The sequence below is a fragment of the Symphalangus syndactylus genome, chromosome 22, assembly GCF_028878055.3.
Source record: "Symphalangus syndactylus isolate Jambi chromosome 22, NHGRI_mSymSyn1-v2.1_pri, whole genome shotgun sequence".
Classification (NCBI taxonomy): Eukaryota; Metazoa; Chordata; class Mammalia; order Primates; family Hylobatidae; genus Symphalangus; species Symphalangus syndactylus.
The window spans coordinates 46886281-46908215 of NC_072444.2; the positions used below are offsets into that span (position 1 = coordinate 46886281).

A 21935-nucleotide genomic window follows, 5' to 3' on the forward strand; every position below is an offset into this window, starting at 1 on the left:
CCTCCAATAAAGATCTCTTGACCACGACTGGTGTAGTCTGATCCTTGCCCGGCCTCTTTCATTGGTGCCGTGACTCGGATCGGGAACACCCCACCCTTCCGTGGGATCCCGATCCCTCTTCAGGCTCGGTCCAGACCCCGGCCGGTCTTCGCCCATTTTCCTGTTCGCCGACCTCTCCACCCAACACCGGCCTCATCTCGGTAAGTCTCCCCTCCTGATGTCCAACACCAGCCGACCAACTCCCTTCTCAGCCGCCCGCTCTTGGCCGCCGTAAATCTTACTCTAGACTTGGCCTGCAAGGAACGGAGTTTTCTCCCTCTCCTCCTCGCGTCTCTGGCCTGGGCCCCCCTTCCCTTTCTCGTCTCAAAATTCCTGGTACCAGGTGGCCCACGGTCCTCGGCCATAGTCGGCCCCTCAGTCCTTTCGCTTTGGTGACGACCGAACGGGAAGCTCTGAGTCACGTCGCGGTGTTCGGCTATTAGGGGACGCCCTACTTAGCCCTCACTGCATATCCTCTCCTAGCCCCGCAATGGGAGGCTCCACATCCCTGCCTGCCGACTCTCCCCTACGATGCCTCCTAAACAATCTGTCAGCCCTAGGCTTAGCGGCCAACCTCAAACCAGAACGTCTAATTAAATACTGCACACAAGACTGGCCCACTTACCCCTTAGATAACCAAAATAAATGGCCCACTTATGGGCCTCTGGATATTGTGAGCGAACAGGAAAATGGGGAGAGATCCCCTATGTCCACGGCCTCCCGTGTAAACCTCAACATCTTATCACTGCCCTCAAACTGCTAACCTCTCCCTCCGATCCTGACTTTGACCCCGCTGACGAACCTCCGCCATATCACCACCCTCAGCCCCACCCTCCGGCAGCCGCCTGGCCAGCGGCGGCCCCGCCCCTTACCACTTCCCCAGCCTCTCTCTTCCTTCCCCTTCCTCTGCAACCTCTCCAGCTCCCTCCCCTCCGCCGCTCAGCCCTCCCACCACTCGTTCCAGATCACACCTTCCCATCCTCGACCCTCTTAGAGAAGTTGCAGGGGCAGAAGGCATTGTTCATGTCCATGTTCCCTTCTCTATGGCTAACTTATCCCAAATTAAGAAATGCTTAGGCTCTTACACTTCTAACTCCGCCTCTTATATCAAAAAATTTCAATATCTCCTCCAAGCCTATAGCCTCACTTTCCATAATATCTATATAATTCTCTCTAACACCCTCCTTCCTGAGGAGTGCAGGCGAGTCTGAGAGCAAGCCCGCACTTATGCAGATGAAGTCCACCAAACAACCCCAGCCTTACCCTTAGGCGCACAGGCAGTGCCAGAACAGGAGCCTCACTGGGATTACAATACAGACAATGGAATCGCCTCTCGAGACCATTTTGCCTCCTGCCTTGTAGCCGGATTACGTAAGGCAGCCCAAAAGGCTGTTAATTTTAAAAAAACAACCCATCCGCCTTTCTTGACCACCTTACACAGGCACTCCAACAATATACCAACATAGACCCAGAAGCCCCTGATGGCAGGCAGCTTCTCATGTCCCATTTTTTCGTGCAAAGCTTCCCAGACATTAAAGCCAAATTAAAGAAGCTAGACAGAGGTCCCTTCACCCCGCAGACCGAGATTCTGGCCACCGCGTTCAAGGTATACCATAACCGTGACGAGCAGGCGAGGAGGCAAAAGTGTCAAATGCTGGCTCAAGCTCTCCGAGCCCCTCCTCGGCCAGCTATAAACACTGGTGACCATAAGCCACCACTTGGCCACTGTCAGCCCCCTGGGCCCTGCTTCAAGTGCGGCAAAGAAGGGCATTGGGTCCGTGAGTGTCCCAATCCCAGGCCTCTACACATGCCCTGTCCAAAATGCCACCAGCCCGGTCACTGGGCTGTCGACTGCCCCAACTCCTGGATGGGGGTTGGGCCAGACCCCGGCCCCACCCCCGACCTCTTAGGACTGGCCATTGACGATTGACAGAGCCCTGGGACTCCCCCCACCGACGCACACTATCACTGCACAGGAGCCCAGGATGCCTCTCACAGTAGATGGGTGCCTCGTCACCTTCCTCCTCGATACAGAAGCTACTTTCTCGGTTCTGCGGGAATTTTGGGGTGTCACTTCCACTTCCAGCCCTCCTATAGTCGGGGTAGGAGGCCAAACCATGTGCCCAAGAGCTACTCCACTTTTATCCTGCTCCTTCTCAGGTCACCTCTTCTCTCATAGGTTTTTAGTTAGGCCCCAGTGCCCCCTTCCCCTGTTAGGAACAGATATGCTTTCCAAGTTTAGAGCAGCCATCACTTTTAATCCCATAGCTCTCCCAGACTCCACCTCCCTCCTCGCCCTAGTTGCCAACTCAACTGACCAACCCCACACTCCGTCTTCCTTGTCCCTATCTGTCAACCCCACAGTCTGGGACACTGCCACCCCCTCACTGGCTCACTGCACTCCTGTTGAAATCTCTCTAAAAAACCCCCACCACTTTCCACACCAGCCCCCAAACATTGAAGGCGTTCCTCTCTTCCTTTTTCACCTTAGACTCCTCTGATTTACAGTTCCTCCAACAGCTCACGTCCACCTGCACCATCTGCCAACACACTAACCCGCAAACCCCACTACGGCCAGGCACCTTCCACACTCATCAGGCCAGGGGACACCTCCCCGGCAGCGATTGGCAACTTGACTTTACCCACATGTCTCCAGTTAAAAGATTTCGATACCTCCTAGTTCTAGTTGACACTTTCCCCGGGTGGGTTGAGGCTTTCCCGACTACCAATAAGAGAGCAAGCACAGTTGCTTCACTTCTCCTATCAGAAATCATCCCGTGGTTTGGAGTCCCCTCCTCCCTCCAAACTGAAAACGGTCCTGAGTTCACATCCCAAATCTCACAAAATATAGCAACAGCTCTCAACATACCTTGGCACTTTCATCACCCACAATCTTCCGGAAAAGTCGAGCGGACCAACCGCACACTCAAAGAGACCCTCACCAAGCTATCCTTAGAACTGCACCTAGACTGGCATGTGCTGCTTAGAACAGTGTCTAAGTCTGCACTGAACAAACCTCTTTGCATGAATGGCTGAACGACTTCAAAAGTGCATGTACATTCTCTAACATTTGGCATGCATTTTAGTGTTTTCAGAGCCAGAAACACAAGGAGAACAGTCATGTTTTGAAATCCACTAAGAACAAATACTAGGGATAAACACAGATGTAAGAAAAGGAATGTTTTGGATAGACTCCAGCTAAGTAAGTGAAGTGAAAAACAGAGTCATAGACCTTGGAACAAAGAATGAAAACGATTAAGCTGTGAATGTTGTTAAGAGAGGTTTTAATTCTTTTTTTTTTTTAAAGGCATGCAGAAGCAATAATTGAAGTTAAAAGAAAGAGAAGATTCTTCATGGAAGAAGAGTAAATATTATTTTATTTCTCCTTTCCTTAACTTGAAAGAAATGAAATGAAAGACAGAGGAGAGTTATCAAGGTGAGAATGGGGGAGGCATAAAATCTTAAGGGCTGTCACAAAAGCTAGTAACTTTTTTGTAGTGCAGATTTAAGGGAGGAAATCACATTGCTTTCAAAATGGAAACTTCAAGCAAAGCTAGTGCTGCTTGTATTGACCTTTAGAGGAAGAGGGTAGTTAGCATTTGTTGTTGTTCAATTTCATGTAAAATGAGGAGCCCTGAGAGCTAGCATTTCTGTCCTGAAGCATCTTCATGTAGATCAGATTCAGACCCCCATGCCAGACTCCTCAAAGCACGCTAATCCCATCTTGACATTTGCAGTAAATGAAAACTCTCTGTCAGTAGGTAGATAGAGGCTTTTCTTCTAAGGGTCTCCTATGATGACAATTTGATATAAACAAATTAAGTATTTCTACAGCCCTATTCTCCAGAGCTGGAGGCAGCATGTCACCTTCCTCATTGCAATGTTGGTGGGGTGGAGGGTCAGTGTAGTGTGGCCCGAATATCAAACACTGATGGGCAGGATATAATTGCTTTGATCTGATACTGCCAGTTCTTCATGATCTCATTTCTAGGCTTCAGTTTCCACCATTGTGAAATGAAAGGATGGATGAGATTAAATACGCCCTATAGTCGGTTCCCAAATTTAAGACTCCATGATTCTAAATCTTTAATGGTCATAGGAGAAAAGATTCAAGAATGTACCAGTTACATAATATTTTGGAAGTACTCTATCACCAGAAACTTGAGGTCCCCTTTTTTGTCAACTTCAAGGGTGACTTTTACTTTAGAGAAAATTTGTTTCCAAGGACTATATCTTTGGAATTTCTACTTGGTTAATGATGTTTAGGGATATGAGGAGGTGCAGAGAGGAGCAGAAATCATGGTGGCATGCATAAGAAACATGCCTTGAAATATATTCTATGATGTGCTTGCCATTATTATGATTATTATGGTTACAGATTCACATAGACATATAGAAACTAAATAATTCCTAGCTTACTTTTCAAAAGGACAAAAATTAGTGTTTTTCTCTTAATTTTAGATAAAATCCTAGATAAAAAAATTTTAATCTTACCCTTATTTTGATTTCTACTTTTCACTCTTCATTTCACACTACAGATGGGGGTAGGACAGAAATAAAGAGGAAGAATCATGTTTCCTTTATTTTAATGCCCAAGTCATCTTTCCCAAATCAATGATAAGGGTTTTATCTACATACTGTATACGACTTGAGAAAAAAACTAACCAGGTGGCAAGCCAGCTACATTGGACTTTGTGTGGGTGTAAAGTCCAGCTTTGCCACCTTTATTTGGTGTGGCATCAGATGAGTAATTGAACCTCTTTTTGTCTTGATTTACTGTCTGCAAAGATAATAAGAAGATCTGCCTCAGAATTTTTTTACCAAGTTTAAATGAAGTAATACCTATAAATAATCAGTACAATGTCAGTCATAAGTTCAGTATGCAATAATGGTCTAACTCCAGTGTCCTATACTTCATTCAATAATTATTAACAGAAAATACCTAACATTTATTGAGTACTTATTATGTGCCAGGCTTGGCGCCATGAACTTAAAGTGCACTATATTATTTATTCTTTACCTTGTGGCATTTTTACAGAGAGAAATATGCACAAGAGATGAGTAAATAGCTTGCCCAAGGCTTTCAGGTAGTGAGTGGCACAGGATTCAAGTTGAATGAGCTTTGCCACAATCATGTCCACACATATGGTGTGCATCTGCTACCCTTTTTTCCTTTTATTCTTTTCCTGTGTTTGCTTTGCTTTCTCAACTCTTGAAATCTTGATGTGATTAAAGATATGTCTCAAATATCATTGAACCTATAAAATATTTTCCAATCATCCATAATCTTCTATTGAATTCACAGATGAATTCTGAAAAGCTTTCTAAATTTTAATCATCAAGATCTGTTTAATGATGCTCATATTTTAATTTTCAGGATCTGTGGTAGAACATTAAACCGTTAGCCTCTCTTAATCTAGGGCAAAGACCATTTGTTTTTGTACTTTTTGTTTTTTTTTTTTTTATCTGCATTTGCAATGAGCACAGAGATGATCATCTTTCAAAATCATTTTCTTTAAAATACAGATGACTCTTTACAGCAAGGAATGGGTCCACATTCAAATGAGTAAGTAATATATCAGTGTATTGACAAACACATACTTAATACATTTTGAAACATCTCCTCCTATCAATAAATCATTAAATAAATGCTGGGTGCTTGCTGACTGCTAATAGCCTCTAGGAGCTGTCATGTAGTTCCTGTTAGTGCTTGTGTTTGCATGGGCCATGCAAGGCTACCAACTTCTGTTCTCTCTGTCTCCTAGGTGCTAGGAAGCCAAAGTTTATTTTCTCCAAATCCAAACCCCATCATCTCCCTCACTTCACCTCACTCCACGTCTCCTTATATCCGGTAGAGTGCACTATGACATTGGAGTCATGGAGACCGAGTTTTCATCTCAGCTCCACTCATTTACTGGCTGAATGAACATAGTCAACATACTTTCATCTGTCTCACCCTATCTATAAAATATGAATGAAACATCTACTTTTCCGGGTTGTTAAAATAATAAGAAATAAATTGGTGCATTAGGCACTCAGTTCATAGATGTTATCATCATCTAGCCATTGCTACAAGAAGCAAAGTTAACTGTTAGCCTCCTTTATTATCTATACTTCCTTTTCTCATTGATATTTCCTCTGATCTTGCTGTTTTGTTTATCATTGTACATGTATTTTTTTATATTGCATTATAGATGGTTTATGCAGATGACCCCAAAGCCTTTGTGAAACTGGCAAGATATAGTACAAACAAACAATATAAGGAAACAAATAAAATTAAATAAATGAACACAGCTCTTTGGCCATGAATTTCCATAGCTTTGCACTCCAGTTACAAAATCTGTCAACAATGATGATTATTTATAAATCCCAAAGAACCAACAAAGTGACAAATGTAAAATTTAACACAGGGTTTGCTTGTGCAGAAGCAATACTAATTGCAACCATTTATGTCAACAGCTTACCATTTTATACCTAATTACCATGCCTCAAAACTGCATTATGTATATCATTAGGTGTGTGTCAAATTAACTCTGTTGTAAGTTTTATTTAATTATGCCACTATTGTCTACACCTACAGGCTCAGTTTGTATAGTTTATTGCTTATGGGCCATGGTCTATTGCTCTTAACTTAAAAAAAAAAAAAGGCAAAGACAGCAAACACTGGAGAGAAGAGGATTAAAATACCTGCCTCTACCACTAAAGAGCTTATTGTTGGGGAAAGGAGGGACTCCGTCTGTTAATCTGATCCCCTTAATGTTATTCCATTTCTTCCCACCATTGTAGATTTGTATTTCTTTATTTCCATGATAGGAATATTAGTCTTATTCTCTATTAGCCCAAGAATGTCTTATTCAATCCACTGAAGGCCTAAATAGAACAGACTCTTTAAAAAGAGTGAAATAATATTCTCTTTCTTTGCCTGACCTTGGTCTTCTCCTGCCTTCAGACTTGACCTCTGACTAAAACTTTAACTACCATTGTTCCTGGTTCTCATACCTTTAGACTCAGACTAGAATTGTACTGTCTGCTCTCTTGAGTCTCCAGCTTAGTGACTGCAGATGCTGGGACTTCCACAGTCATGTGAATCAATTTCTTATAATTTCTCTCCTGTATGTATAATGAGAGAGAGTCTGTTCCTCTGGTGTACACAGACAATACACTCTGTCATAGGCTATGTGTAAGGATAAACAATATCTGTAAAAAACAGGAGTACTGCTTAGTGTTTGGAAGACTCTTAATAAGTACTAGTAGTCCTAGTTATTCTCCTTCTTCAAATGCATTTATCCCTCGAGTCCTTTAAAACTTGGGTGAACATTTTTTCTTATGAATTTCATAGAATTTTTTATTTTTTAATACTGTTGGACATGCTGTTTGTTGATACTCCATAGTGACTTCAGAATTGAGTGTATTCAAAAAAAGACCATAAGCTTCTTATTCATCTTTACTCAGTTTTTAGCTATACCCTTAAAGAGTCATGCTGAAATCACAGAATTTCACATATTAGCTGTAGAGGGAAACCTAGGGGCCACTTTGTCCAGTGCTTTTGTTTTCCAGATTAAGAAAACTAAGACCTGGTAAGGTTAAATAACTTAACATGGTCACACAGTTGGTTAGTGACAACTGGGACAAAGTGTTCAAATTGACCTTTTCACTGATTAAAAACAAGAACTGGCAAGCTATGACCCACAGGCCAATTCTGGCCTGCCACCTATTTTTGTAAATAAAATTTTATTGGAACACAGCCATACTCACATTCATTTACATATTGTCTACGGCTTTCCTGATATTACAACAGAGTTGAGCAGTTGTGACAGACACCATATAGCTTGCAAAGCCAGAAATATTTACTATCTAGCCCTTTACAGAAAAAGTTTGCAGATTCTGGTTTAAGAATAAGAACACTTCCAAAGCTTCAACTCACAAACTGAGATATCACCTAAACCTTTAAAAAAAAAACTGATTGAAAAGAAACAACCAAAAAAACTATGTTAGATGTTTTTACATTAAGTGAGTTTTATATCCCAAGGGACACACAATGTCATCTATGCAATGTCAACAATAAAGGCAATTGTTCTGTTAAGGGACTATGCATGTTGAAACCCCTGAAGTATAAATGTCTCTCAAAGCCACCTCACATAACCTCTCTCCCTAAGGTTTGAAATGACTATTAAGAAATTCTTAATCAAAGAAGACAGATTAGAAGTTGAACTGTAAGATTCCTGTGGGTGTCGAGGGCATCTTATTATTCCATCTGTCTATTGTGAAGCACTCTACTGGCCACCAATACCACTTTAGCACACCTGCCCCATACCTGCCAGGGGCTCTTCAGGTTTAATGGAAAGATATGCCAAATGTTCACCCTAGTGTTATGCCTTGGTAAGAGGAAGTGCACCAATCTGATGCCTAGAAAAGCAACAACCTATTTTGAGGACAAGAACATAACTATTAAGTAACCCAGAAACAAATAAAATATCCCCTCATAGCAAGAAAAGAAAGCTATCATAAATGTATCAACATTTGTTGGACATGCTAGCCTGTCTGGCACAAAAATTAAACACAGTCACCCCTCCACATTCATGGGTTCTATATCCATGGACTCAACCAATTGCAAATTGAAAATATTTGGGAAAATATTCCACAAATTTCCAGAAGGCAAAACGTGAATTGGGCACTCATGTAGTATTATGTTGAATTTATGCAACTGAAGTGACATAGGCAAGTATTAGGTACTACAAGGATTTAAAGAAGAGGGGAAGATGTGCGTAGGTTATATGAAAATACTATGCCATTTTATATAAGGAACTTGAGCATCCACAGATTTTGGTATCTGTGGGTGGTCCTGGAACTAATCCTTCATGGATACAGAGGGATGGCTGTACTAGGCATTGTACATTATCTCACAACTCCTTCGATCACTCTAGGCTATGGATAATGTTTTCCAAGGGAGAGTTTTGGGTTGTCAGTAATAGAAAAGGCCAAATTGACTGGCTTAACCAAAAAAGAAAGTTCGTCATCTCAGGAAACAAGAAAAGGTTCAGTGGCTCCAGGATTGTTTAATTCAGTGACCCACCAATGTTAACAAGACCCTACATTCTCTCTATATTTCCACTTGACCATTTGCATCTTGTTATCTTCATTTTCAAAGCTGCAAAATGAACAGTTATGGCTGTCTAATAGAATAAAATGAGCTGTTTATTCTTAAGCACCTCTTTTTAGGGAAAGAACATCCTTTGATTTGCTAGAATTTTGTCATATAAACTTGTCAGAGACAGTTCTTGGCAGAGATATTAGACTTTCATGATTGTCCTAGACTTTGGTGTTAAGGTTGAGTTGGGATCTGTCTCCTAATGAGCACACAGTTGGGTGGAAGAAGGGAAATTCTTGGAGAAAACTGTGGTTTTGGCAGGAAGGAAGACAGAAAGGAATTTTGAATAGTCACTAATGGCACCTCCTATAGATCCCCTTTAGATTATGAATGATGAAGCACAAAGAAGTTACATAACTTACTCCAAACTATTTAATAGAAGTGGAATTTCCTTTCTTTCTTTTTGTATGGACCCCTTCTTTCTTCTAAAAAGAATTATTATATTCAAATTTTAACTACAGAAAAACAAGATAGAAACTAAGTGAGGAAATTTCAGTAAAGGAACCATAAAGATGGAATACTGAAAAAGAAACATAAGATGGGAAAACTAGGAAACAGAAAAGTCAAAATTTGCGTTTCAGTTTCTTGTCTCCAAGAACCTAACGCAGCTTCTTCTCCATAGAGCACTAGAGAAGCCAAACACTAATGCCAAAAGAACAGGTGTTACTGAATTTTTATATGAATTACTCCATTTATTTCTTCAAAAACATTTATCAAATGCTGAGTCTTTATTTTCCAACCAGGCACTGGAAAATAAAAACTCATGGTCTCTCTACCCAGGGGAAGAGGGTGGCTATGAGGCAGACAGACGTGACCAGACTCACGGTGCAACCTACAAATCCTGCGATACCAAGAATAAGGATAAGAATCCTCAAAGACTTTAACCACATTCTTCATTTTACACTTGAATAAGCAGAGCCCCAAAGGTTTTAGAACTAGTGGAACACAGTTAGGGGAGAATCCTTTATTACTTGCTAGCTCTTTTTGCATACAAACTATGTATCAGGCTCTGCTCCATTTGCTTTCCATAACTATTAGGTGATTTGGTCTTAATAATAAGTCTACAAGGTAGGTAATGTTATGGTCCTTATTTTACAGAGGAAACTGAGGCATAGAGGTAATCAGTGACTTCACTAGATCATGTTACTGGGTGCTTGGTGGAGCTGAAATTTGACCCCGACCTACTAGCTCTGTGAACTCTTAAAAATTAGGCAAAATGGGCTGGGCACAGTGGTTCACGCCTGTAATCCCACCACTTTGGGAGGCCAAGGTGGGTGGATCACCTGAGGTGAGGTGACCAGCCTGGCCAACATGGAGAAACCCCGTCTCTACTAAAAATACAAAATTAGCCAGGTGTGGTGGCACATGCTTGTAGTCCCAGCTACTTGGGAGGCTGAGACAGGAGAATCGCTTGAACCTGGGAAGCGGAGGTTGCAGTGAGCCGAGACCACAGCATTGCAATCCAGCCTGGACAACAGAGAGAGACTCTGTATCAAAAAAATAAACAAATAAATAAATAGGCAAAATGTTCACATTTATGAGGGTCTGCCATCCAGGCCTGGCACAGGAATTCATTCATGCTATTCCTACAGCAATTCTGTGGTTGAACATTGACATCATGATGATTATTCATCTTCATTTCACAAATACATAAGCCAAGGCTTTGAAAGGGAATTTTACTCCCCACAGATCAGCATGATCATCAGCAGTGGAGCTGGAGGAACACTGACTGCCCTGCAATTCAAGTCTTTCCTCTTGTCCCCAACTCATCTCCACTCTCCCTCCTGTTGCTCCACACTGGTCTTGCTGGAATTCCAAACTGTCTCTTTAAGATTCTTTCAGAGTCAACCATGAGATTCTCAAAGCCTTAACCCTTTTACAAAATCAAGATTACCTGCCAACTTTATTTGTCTTTGTTTTCTGCAACATGATACATTAATTGGCACAAATCTACCCTCACCCTGAACCCTTTTTTGGATGCATTTTGCAAGGCCAACTGGGCTTCTGTTTTATATGGGGTGAGGGTGCTGGCCACGCACATTGTCTCCAGAGGAGCAAAGGCTTGCTCTATCCCATTTGTCCAGAAGAGGCTCAACTGCTTGGCCCCAAAATTTGCAATAGACTTGGTCATTAAGGTAAGAATTGCTTTCCCTGAAGTATCACAGATGCAGTACTCCCTTTCTTTCAAATTTATTGATTTTTATTTTGTTTTGTTTTTCAGGCCATGAATTCCATGGCTCAGCACTCCTAAAAAATGGATGGGTGAAAAAACCTTAAATATAAACCTTTTCTACCCCCTCTCCTCTACAAGTTATGCATGTTAAATATATATCTACATTTCCCTGAAAAGCAAAACAAGAGCTGAGGTGTTCAAACAAATTAGTCAAGAGAGAAAAATGTTGCTTAAGAAAACAAATTCTGGGAGATGGAACAGAAAGAGTGAAATCCTATTTTTTTTCCTAGTAAATCCTATTTTTTCCTAGTAAAGCAGATTTACTTTAAGTCAGCCGATCACTCATAACACTTTACACACACACCACACACACACACACACACACACACACGCTATTCATTTAACATTTGCTGCCCTGTATATTTCCAACTGCAGACACAGACCACGGATTCAGTTGAGAATTCCTCAGGAAAAAAGTGGTATTGGCAAATGAAAATGATTACAGGAGGTTGAAGAGCAGTAGCTGAAGGAACTGAAAACGTTTAGAACATAAAAACGAAGGTCAAGTTAGGGCATTATTGCAGCCTTTGAATATCTAAAGAGCAGTCATGTAGAAAATGGAATAGACTCATTTTGCATTGTTCCAAACTGCAGAGCTTGAATGACTGATGGAAGGTACAGAGGCAGGTTTTGGCTCACAGTAAGGAAAAAAAATTGGAACAATTAGTGCCATAAAAAAAAAAAAAAAAAAAAAAAAAAAACGGGAATGGTTTGCTTCTGAGAATAGCAGAGTCCCTCCCCATGAAGAGTTTCAAAAAGAGGCTTGTATGGCCATCTGTCAAGGATTTTGTAGAAAAGATTCATGTGTTAGTTGAATAAGAATTTTCAGTCCTGGCTGCATAGTGGAATCATTTGGTGAGCTTTTAAAAATTCTGATGCTTGGATCTTACAGCAGATAATCTGACTTAACTGGTCTGCACTGGAGCCTAGATATCAAGCAATTTAAAATTCCCCATCTGATTATAATGAAAAACCCAGGAGAAGAACCCCTGGGCTTGAGGCTGCATTCATCCCATTGGTCATTATTTGATGGATATTTATGGAGCTAACACTGGAGGCCTGATCTGCTCTGAGCTGGATAGAAAATGGTGTCCATTCTGGCACGTCAGCACACTGGAGTTCTCAAGGCAGCACCGACCTTTCTTCATTGGAAAAGTTTCTCCTTCCATTGGAGGTCTCTTTGTCCATCATGTGGCAGGACAGAGTGCAGGATAATTTTTGCCCTTGGCTGCATCCCTCTACCCAAGAATAATGTGAACTTCTGCACCTCGGGGGAGGGGAGGTGTAATTGTGAGGTGTTGTGCACTGGCCCTTCGCATTTCTCAGTGAATTGGCTCCCATTCCACCTCTCCTCACCCCTATCAGCTCATAGCACCCATTTTGCCATGCTCTTTCTTCCTTTCTTGTCTCTGGCACCTACTACTGTTCCCTTTATCTCCCAACCAAACCCCTTTCACTTCAATTCCTGTCTTAGGGTCTGCTCTAGGGGAATACAAACTCAGCAGACATAGAATAACTGGGCTCATTCTGGCTCAGACATAGAATAACCAGGCTCGTTCTGGCTCAAAGGGGCCCACTTTACAAGGAAAGCCCACAAGAACAGAACTTGTAACTAAGGAGGATTGTATTCTAGCTATTCAGAAGAGGACACTGGCGGTTAAAGAATTGATGTATCTACTTGTTATGGACTGAATGTTTGTGCCCCCTAAAATTCATATGTTAAAAGCCAGTCTCCACTGGGATGGCATATGGAGATGAAGCCTTTGGGAAGTGATTAGGTCATGCAGGCAGAATGGGATTAATGCCCTATTAAAAAAAAAAAAAAGCCCCAAGGCTGGGCTCAGTGGCTCACACCTCTAATCCCAGCACTTTGGGAGGCCAAGGCGGGTGGATCACCTTAGGTCAGGAGTTCTAGACAAGCCTGGCCAACATATAGTGAAACTCCATCTCTACTAAAAAATACAAAAATTAGCGGGGTGTGGTGGCATACGCCTGTAATCTCAGCTACTTGGGAAGCTGAGGCAGGAGAATAGCGTGAATCCGGGAAGAGGAGGTTGCAGTGAGCCGAGATCACACCACTGCACTCCAGCCTGGCTGACAGAGCAAGACTCTGTCTCAAAAAAAAAAAAGTCCCAGGGGGCTTTCTTGCCTCATCTTCACATAAAGGTATAGAGAGGTGATGACTGTCTATGAAGCAAGAAGCAGGTCCTCCTTACGAGACACAGAATCTGCCAGTACCTTGATATTGGACTTCCATCCTCCAGAACTATGAGACACTAATGTCTACTGCTGAAGCCACCCAGCCTCTAGCATTTTTCATAGCAGCCTGAGCTGACTAAGGCATTGACCCACTGTATTCAGTTCTCCTGCAGCCTAGTCAGCATCTGAACCCAGCAAGGTTGGATGCCAGAGGCCACACTCTAGACCTCTTGCTATTGGAGACTATTATTTTAAATATTTAGTAAGCATCATTTACTATGTGTGCCCCACTTCACGTTTGCTTTCTAATTCCTTTCCTAATTTTCAGTTTGTTTCCATTTTTTTAATGAATTTCACTATCCTTTCTGCTATCTTCAGAAAATCAGTGAGTGATATGAATTATTTAAATCATGTCATTATGCTATGAAGGGTTAAGTTTTTATAAATCGACTTTAGTAATCCTGACCTCAAATTTCAGCCTTAGCCTAAGGGTAGTTTTAGGTTGGTTAATCACTCCTGGAATGTTCAAAGCAGAACTAACCCTAGGGATGGTCTAGCTGACCTTGATTCCAGGATTCTGTATGGAGCCTCACCAGCAGTTTCTATAGAAACCAACTTTGATGAATGAGGATGATTTTCATTTGCCTGTCTCCCAGTTACAACTTTCTTTTAATAGGAAACTAGAGGAGAATTATGATTGCCAAGCAGGGAAGTATATGCTATAATAAGATAGAATCACTGGCTATTTACTTCAGAACTGAAATTTAGATGCTTGCTTGTCTGTTCTGTCCGTGGTCCCTCCAATCTGTCATGTTCCTCTCCCACACCCTGGCTGTGAGATCGCCTTGCTTGGAATGCCCTCCTCATTCCTCTCTACCTTCTGAATTCTCTCCAGCTCTCAGCCCATGTCCCTCCACATGCCCTCTCCCTCCACAAAACCTCCTCTAGTCCTCATTAACTGATCTCAACTCTGAAAAATATATCAATTTTGATTTCATACAGCATATATAATGATTCCATTCTGGCGCATAAGAGGAATACTTAAGAACAAAGAAATGAGCAAAAGGGAGATTTGCGACTCCAGCTCTGCCACTTATTTGTTCACAGGCCTTGGGCTATTTGCTTAACCTGCTTGAATCTCAGTTTTCTCATTTTCAAAATCCGGATGATAGTACAATCTACCATATAAGAAATTGAATGGGATATGGATATAATGCACTTAGAATGGTGCCTAGCATATAGTATGCATTTAGTCAATAATAGTTAAATCTTATCAGTTTTTATGTTGCATCACTTCTTGGGGGAATCCTCAGGTAAGGTACTTAGACAGGAAAGTCAGACAAGCCCTGTTTTATCCTTCTCCTGTATGTGCGCTGGCTTACCTGAGGATTAACAACCTGAGCAAGTTGCTTTACCTCTCTCAGACTGCACTTTCTTTTCTAAAAAAATGCATTTACCACCATCCACTTCCCATAGTTTCAGTCAAGTTTAATTTAATGAGTCACCATATGGCAAGTGCGTGTTAATGTACTTTCAGTGGGTGTCCTATAAACTTATTTTCCTATTCTCACTTATCCTCTCAGCCACCCCTTAAGAAGTTGTAATTTCCTTAAGTAACAGTGCCTGGTAGTCACGAGATAATTAGTTCTTGGTTATATGCCTGAGGACACATGTACATTTGGTATAATCACATGCAGTGTATGTCCAGGCTAAACTAATAGTAGTTGTTATTGATTCCTGGGTCTGAGATCTTTGTTAACCTGGGAAGAAGTATAAATAGGGATTATCTAGGCTAGGGAGACAGGGGGTGAATTATCTTTACATGAGACAACTCCATAGAGCTAGGTCCTGTGTTATCTGTCAGACATGGTACATACATATTCTTAAGGGCCTTAGGCCAGTGAGTTAAGACACTTAATTGAAATTCATATGACAAAGACAACAGAGAAGAACATTTTTTAAGTGTTGAAACAGAGATTTAATTAGTAACCCACCAGGAGGTACAAATGAGGAAAAACATCTTGGTAACACGTCTAAAATCACACAACTAGTAAGTGGTAGAGCTGATTTTTAAACCTGGTTCATCTGACTTCCAAGTCCTCTTGAAAAAGTCAGCAGCACTTACCAAGTCCTGAAAGCAAGCTCATGAGGATGCTTAGAGAAAGGAGAGTCACTGTGGAGATGCGGCAGTGCAAAATGAACCTAGCGGAAAAGAGGGGACCAATGCATTCCTCTCTCTCCTCTGTTTAGAAACCTCTCAGGGCTTGGCATTGCTCTTAGGATTCAGCCTAAATTGCTGACACTGGCCGCAAGGTTCCCACTGGGAGCTCCAGCCCAATTCATCCCATATCATGGACTGTTTCTCCCTTGTACTCATTGGACACGTGCACCTCCTTTTTCTGCCACTCTGGGGTCTAAGTTGGGAAGTCACATCCTAGACTGTGTTAGGTCTTCTGCTTAGAACTTCCTGCTACCCCTACCACTTCCGGCATCCCGTGTCCCTATTACTCACATATGTATCTCCAGCACTGAGCTTGGCCCATGGATATGTAGTAGGTGTTAAATAGGCATTTAAAAAAATGACTGCATATACTTGGATATGTCAAAAGCACACGCTACTCTTCAGAAGGGACAGGGGGCTGAGTAACAATCTCTAATATCCATATTACGGACTAAATGTTTGTGCCCCCAACAAATGAACATATTGAAACCTTAATTCCCAATGTGATGGTATGTAAAGGTGGGACCTTTAGGAGGTGATTAGGTCACCAGGGTAGACCTCTCATGAAGAAATTAGTATCCTGATAAGAAGAGACAGGAGATAGCTTGTTCTCTTTTTCTCTCTTTCTCTTTCTTCTTCTCTTTCTCTTTCTTTCTCTCTCCCCACTATGTGAGGGTACAAGGAGAAGACAGTCATCTGCAAACCAGGAAATGGGTCCTCACTAGACACTGAATCTGCTGGTACCCTCATCATGGACTTCCAGCCTCCAGAATTGTGAGAAATTAATGTCTGTTGTTTAAGCCACACAAGTCTATGGTATTTTTGTTATAGCAGCTGAAACTAAGAATCCATTATCCAATATCTCTAAATTATCTGCTCCCATAATCCATATCTATAGCAAGTTTATAAGTTACCAGCCTAGATTTTGGGTTGTAACTACAACCTCCATGGGGTAAGTGAGTCAATGAATGCACAAAATCAATAAGCAGAGGCTGAGATATACACCTTGGGCATGTTTGGAACTATGTGTTGCTGCATTTCAATTCCCAGTTACTTAACACACTAATTTAAATATAGTAGGGCAAACAAATTTAAATGTTTTGATATAACAGCAAATGGATACTTTCTGGTGCTGTTCTTTTTTTAATTGGAAATAAATCCATACACTCTTGTAGAAAAAAAAATTCTGATTAGGATTTCATCCCTTTACTTTCCACAGTAGTTTTTAAAGGGTACAGAATTAAGGGCTTTCCCACTTCACCATTGTCCCAGATTTTTTTGAGTAACGCAGAGAGGGTACAAGAGACAGAGATCTAGGTTCTAAACACCAGGATAGAGGTTAACAAAAAGCAGCGGTGTTGGCCAGAAGGTGAAAAGCCAGAATCTCCTCAGCTCCATCAGGAATGGTCTGGGAAGGTCAAGAAGCTGCTTCTGCACTGTTCACGGATGCCAAGGGGATTGTTTTGGCGGCAACAAAAGACACACAGGTGGCCCAGCCAGCTGCGAGCTGTTCAGTGTTTGCTAGCCCTGTGAAAACAGGAGAAGTTTTATTTTTATAGTCAGAGCCATAGGAGAGGAAGCAGTGGCAGCCTGACTGTTGCTATTCTCACTTGGATTGGCGCTGCTCACTCCACTACTGCTCTCAGACCTGGTGATAGCCTTTACAAAAGAGTTTAGTCTCTCTTTTTCTTTTCCCTTCTGTTTGAAGAAAATTTCTAAGCTAAAGAGAAGTAATGCAGAAAATTGTGTTATTTGCCCTGGTTGCACATGTCAGAGAGCTCTGAATACAGATAATGCAACTGTAAAGCCAGTGTGTTTGAGATATTAGCCTCCATTTCAACTGATCTCAGAATGAAGTTGAGCTTTTTCTGAGTTTTTTTTTTTTTTTGCAGTTGACGCTATCTTGGAACACATGGTTAGGTAGCAAATGCATGTTCCTTCCTCTTGATCTAGTGATCCTTTTTTTGTAATAACATGCACCAAGATTTAATGTCTGAACAGGCCACTTCCTCTCTTTACTCATTTATCAAAATTAAATATAAGATTTAGGGACCCAAAATGTAATGACTGGAAGGATAATGAGAGTAGAGTGAGGGCTATGAACAGACTAACTGGAGGAGATCTGGATGGTTGGAAGTGAAGAAGAATTTAATGAAACACTCACAGCCTTGAAGCATTGCAAGGAAACAGGTAATATATGTGATTAACCTGGAATACAACCGAAAAAGCACAGCTGCTGATCATTTTGTAGGAATTCAGTACATTCAAGGAAAACTATTGATAATGCTCATTCATTCACCTTATATATGCACATACATGTATATATATTTGAGTGCGTGTGCCTATATATGTATATATATACATACATATATGCATGTACACATATGTGTGTATATATACATACATATATGTGTCTGTATATAGATATATATACCTCTCTCTATAGATGCATAGTGTCTGATTGTGTATATATTTGTGTGTATATATACGCACACATGTATACACAGATATATGTATACACCCATGTATGTATACACAGATATATGTATACACACATATATGTATATATACACACATATGTGCACATGCAAATATATATACAATTTGTGCATATATATGAGATAAATGAGCATTATCAATAGTTTGATATATATATGCAATAGTGGATATATATCTATGAGATAAATGAGCATTATCAATAGTTTTCTTTGAATGTACTGAATTACTTGAATGTACTGAATAGGCCCTAACTTTTATATGTATATATACACATATATATATATACATAGATATACACATATATATACATATATATGTATATACATATACATATATATGTGTATATATATATACCTCTCTCTCCGTAGATGCATTATGCCTGCTTTGTTATAGGCACAGTTTAGAAACATGACGATACGGCAAGGAACAAAACCACCACTAGTCCCTGCCTCATGACAATCTGCATTTCCATAGTAAAATGTTTTCTCAATTAGTTTTTGGAATGTGGAAACCAAAACTAAATGAGAATATATATATATATATATATATATTTTTTATAGGGGGTCTCGCTCTGTCGCCCAGGCTGGAATGCAGTGGCGCTATCTCGGCTCACTGCAAGCTCTGACTCCTGGGTTCACATGGTAGTGAGAATATTTTCAATCATGACATGTCCTGTAAATTTTAGAAATTATGTTCACCAAAGTGATTTAGTTAAGAAATAAATAAAAATATAATAAAGTAGCTTATAAGCCTTGACAACCTGAGACAGTTATCCTGTGGAACCTTGATGTGAGGCAAGGCATGGGCAGTGTGAGTGAAAGTACCCGCAGCCAGCGCTGCCATCATCCAAACATTCCTTCTGCACAGATTTATGAAACCCCTCACATGAATCAGCATCGTGTTCTCAAAGGCTAAAGGCCAATTTTATTCAGCATCTCAGAAACAGTTCTGCCTCACTACTCTCCCTTTGGAAAAGTCACTGTTTAAGATATCCACCTAGAGATTATTGCCGTACATTGATGCATTGAAGGACGTGCATTATCTCAGAGCAGAGGAACACTGAAGGGTGCCCTAGCCCAAGCCTCTATGCCCTGCAGGAATTCCCTCTGAGAGAAGCCTGGGCCACTTGCCCCTTGGTGACAGGAGGCTTCCAAGAGAGCTAGTTAGAGCCGTTCCATCCACTCACTGGAGCTGTTTCAAACCCACTCCAGAGCTGTAGCGCCGTCAGAAGGACATCTGGAGCAAAATGTGTAAATGCTACCGGCAATAAATATAAAATGTTATTTCTGATTGCATCACTTCACTCAACCTCTGTGTCTTACAATTTTACAACACTTTATCTCTCTTTCTGAAATCCATAAAGATATGTAATCAAATATGTTTTTCCCAAAATTCATTTGGTGGAGAACCCTAGCCAAAACTCAGGTGGGCTAATACTCTCTTTATTCCACTTTGTATGAATATTCATGTTTCCCTGCAGAAATATTAATGTGTTTGCTTAAAGGCACTGTCTCAAATCCCACTGGTGTGTTAGCTAATATATAGTACATGCATTGAATTACTTCTCTGAATTTTGAAAAAAAACTGAAAACAAACCTGGCCCAAGGTTTTAAAGAAGAAGCTATGTTCTGGCAGAGGCTCTCACCTCCTTCAAGACTTTATTCAAATGCTACACTCCTAAAAAGCCTAACTTTCATAATCTCCTTCAAATGGCAACTCTCCCTCTTTCTCCAAGCTCTGTATCCTGCACATTTTTCCCCTTTTTGTATCATCTTTGGATAACTTCGAGAAGGCATCATGGAGTACTTGTTATAAATGCTATGTCATTTACTTGGTATATTTATTGTTTATGTTCTGTTTTGTCTCCCCCCAACCCCAGCCAACATCCACCCTCAAATGTAAGCTCCCCAAGGGAAGAGACTGGCATATTCAGTCCCTAAGAAGAGCGTCTGGCCATAAGACAAGCTGAAGAAACCACATTGAATGAGATAATACATTAATTTAGAATAACACGTTTACAAATAAAACTTAAAATGTCTTCCTTTCTGTTACTCAAATAATGTTTATTGTGAAACTTTTAAACTAAAACAACAGACATAGAATAAAAATAATAAACATAACTACTATAAATAATTTGATATAACTTTAATTTCTTATCTATTCTTTATTTACTTAAGGTTAAGTCACAGGAATTTCCTACCTTGTTAAATATTCTTTGGAAGTAGGATTTTTAACAGCTTCATAAGATCCCCGCATATAATATAAATTATTTAAGTATTCTGATGTTGAAGAACTGGTTCATTTTCAAATGTTTACTTTCATAATTCTGAGATGAGCATCCTTATTCAAAAAAAAAAATCTGTGAACATTTCTCTTTCTTTATTTAGGATAGATTCCCAGAAGTGAAAATCCTAGGTGAAAGGTCCGGAGTGTTAAGGTTCTTAGCATTGAAAGAAATTTAATATCACTTAAAAATTTCGGATATTCCTGTGTCCTACCCCCTCTCAGGAAACTTTGGGAAGGGAGGGTTTTGTGTTTGTGTGTGTTATGTTTTGGGAACTAAGTTTAGCAGCATGAGTGGCTTTTGGCACAGTTAGGCATCTAGGCTTTTAACAGCTGTGGTGGCAGCTTCCGGTGGTAAAGACACCTGCCCTGTGTCAGGACGGGTGCCGCCAGCTCCTGGCCTCAAACACCTGCCTGCTCCTGTCAGTGCCTCCATCTCCCTTTCTCTTTGTTAGTAGGTATGGTGACTTTTTTCCTATCTGCTTTAAATGGGCTCTTCTGAGAATGAGACAAAATATTGCTCACAAAAGGCCTTTTAAAATAAAAATTGCTGTACAAATGTCAAGTGTTACTAATTCAACACCCCAGCAATGGAACTTTTCATTAGCTGTGTATCATTTACAATCACTATCAACATGTATCACATTTCAATCCTTCCCGTGAACTTCAAAGCTCCAAATCCCATTAAATATATTTTAAAACATCAAATCTTCCCTATAATTAATAACAATGATCGGGCACAGAATTCTCAAAGACAGGTTTATCTCTATTCAGCAACAGTGTGCACTAATGAGAGACCGAAGGAAGGAGATAATTACAGATCAGAGTCTCCTTCGCCCGTCTCTGGAGACCACTGCACAGGAGAAACAGGCACCTGCCTCACGTGGCAAGTATCCTGCTTCTGAGAGTCCTCTTTTCTGAGACTCTCCTGTTCCTCCTCTGAACTGTTCCTCCTCTGAACTAAACTACCAGGTGAAGCGGAACTGGGAGAAGTCTACACCAAGAGAGGGCAGGTCATGGTGCGAACTGCTCTCCTGCTTTTTCAGGGGCTGGACTGGCTTTAGGAAGCATCATTGAACTTCTCTTGTTTTTAGTATTTTTCAAATGGGAACAATTCTTTATTCAATGGTATGAAGGTGATCAGATAACATCTTGAGGGCTTTTTTGTCTCTTGAAACAGCATTTCGTGTGTGTGTGTGCGTGTGTGTGTGTTGGGGTAGAAATAAGGATTTTATACTGAATACTTCATTTCACACCATTTGTTTTGTTAGGGATATATTTAGATTTCCTGATCAAAGCGTAAAAAGCTTGAC

General features: G+C 40.8%; 1 protein-coding gene across 2 annotated transcripts in view; it reads right to left on the reverse strand.

Annotated features, from left to right (window-relative positions):
• CNTNAP5 (contactin associated protein family member 5) overlaps window positions 1-21935 on the reverse strand; it is an 884209-nt gene that overhangs the window by 747570 nt on the left and 114704 nt on the right. The gene's annotated exons all lie outside the window — the stretch shown is intronic.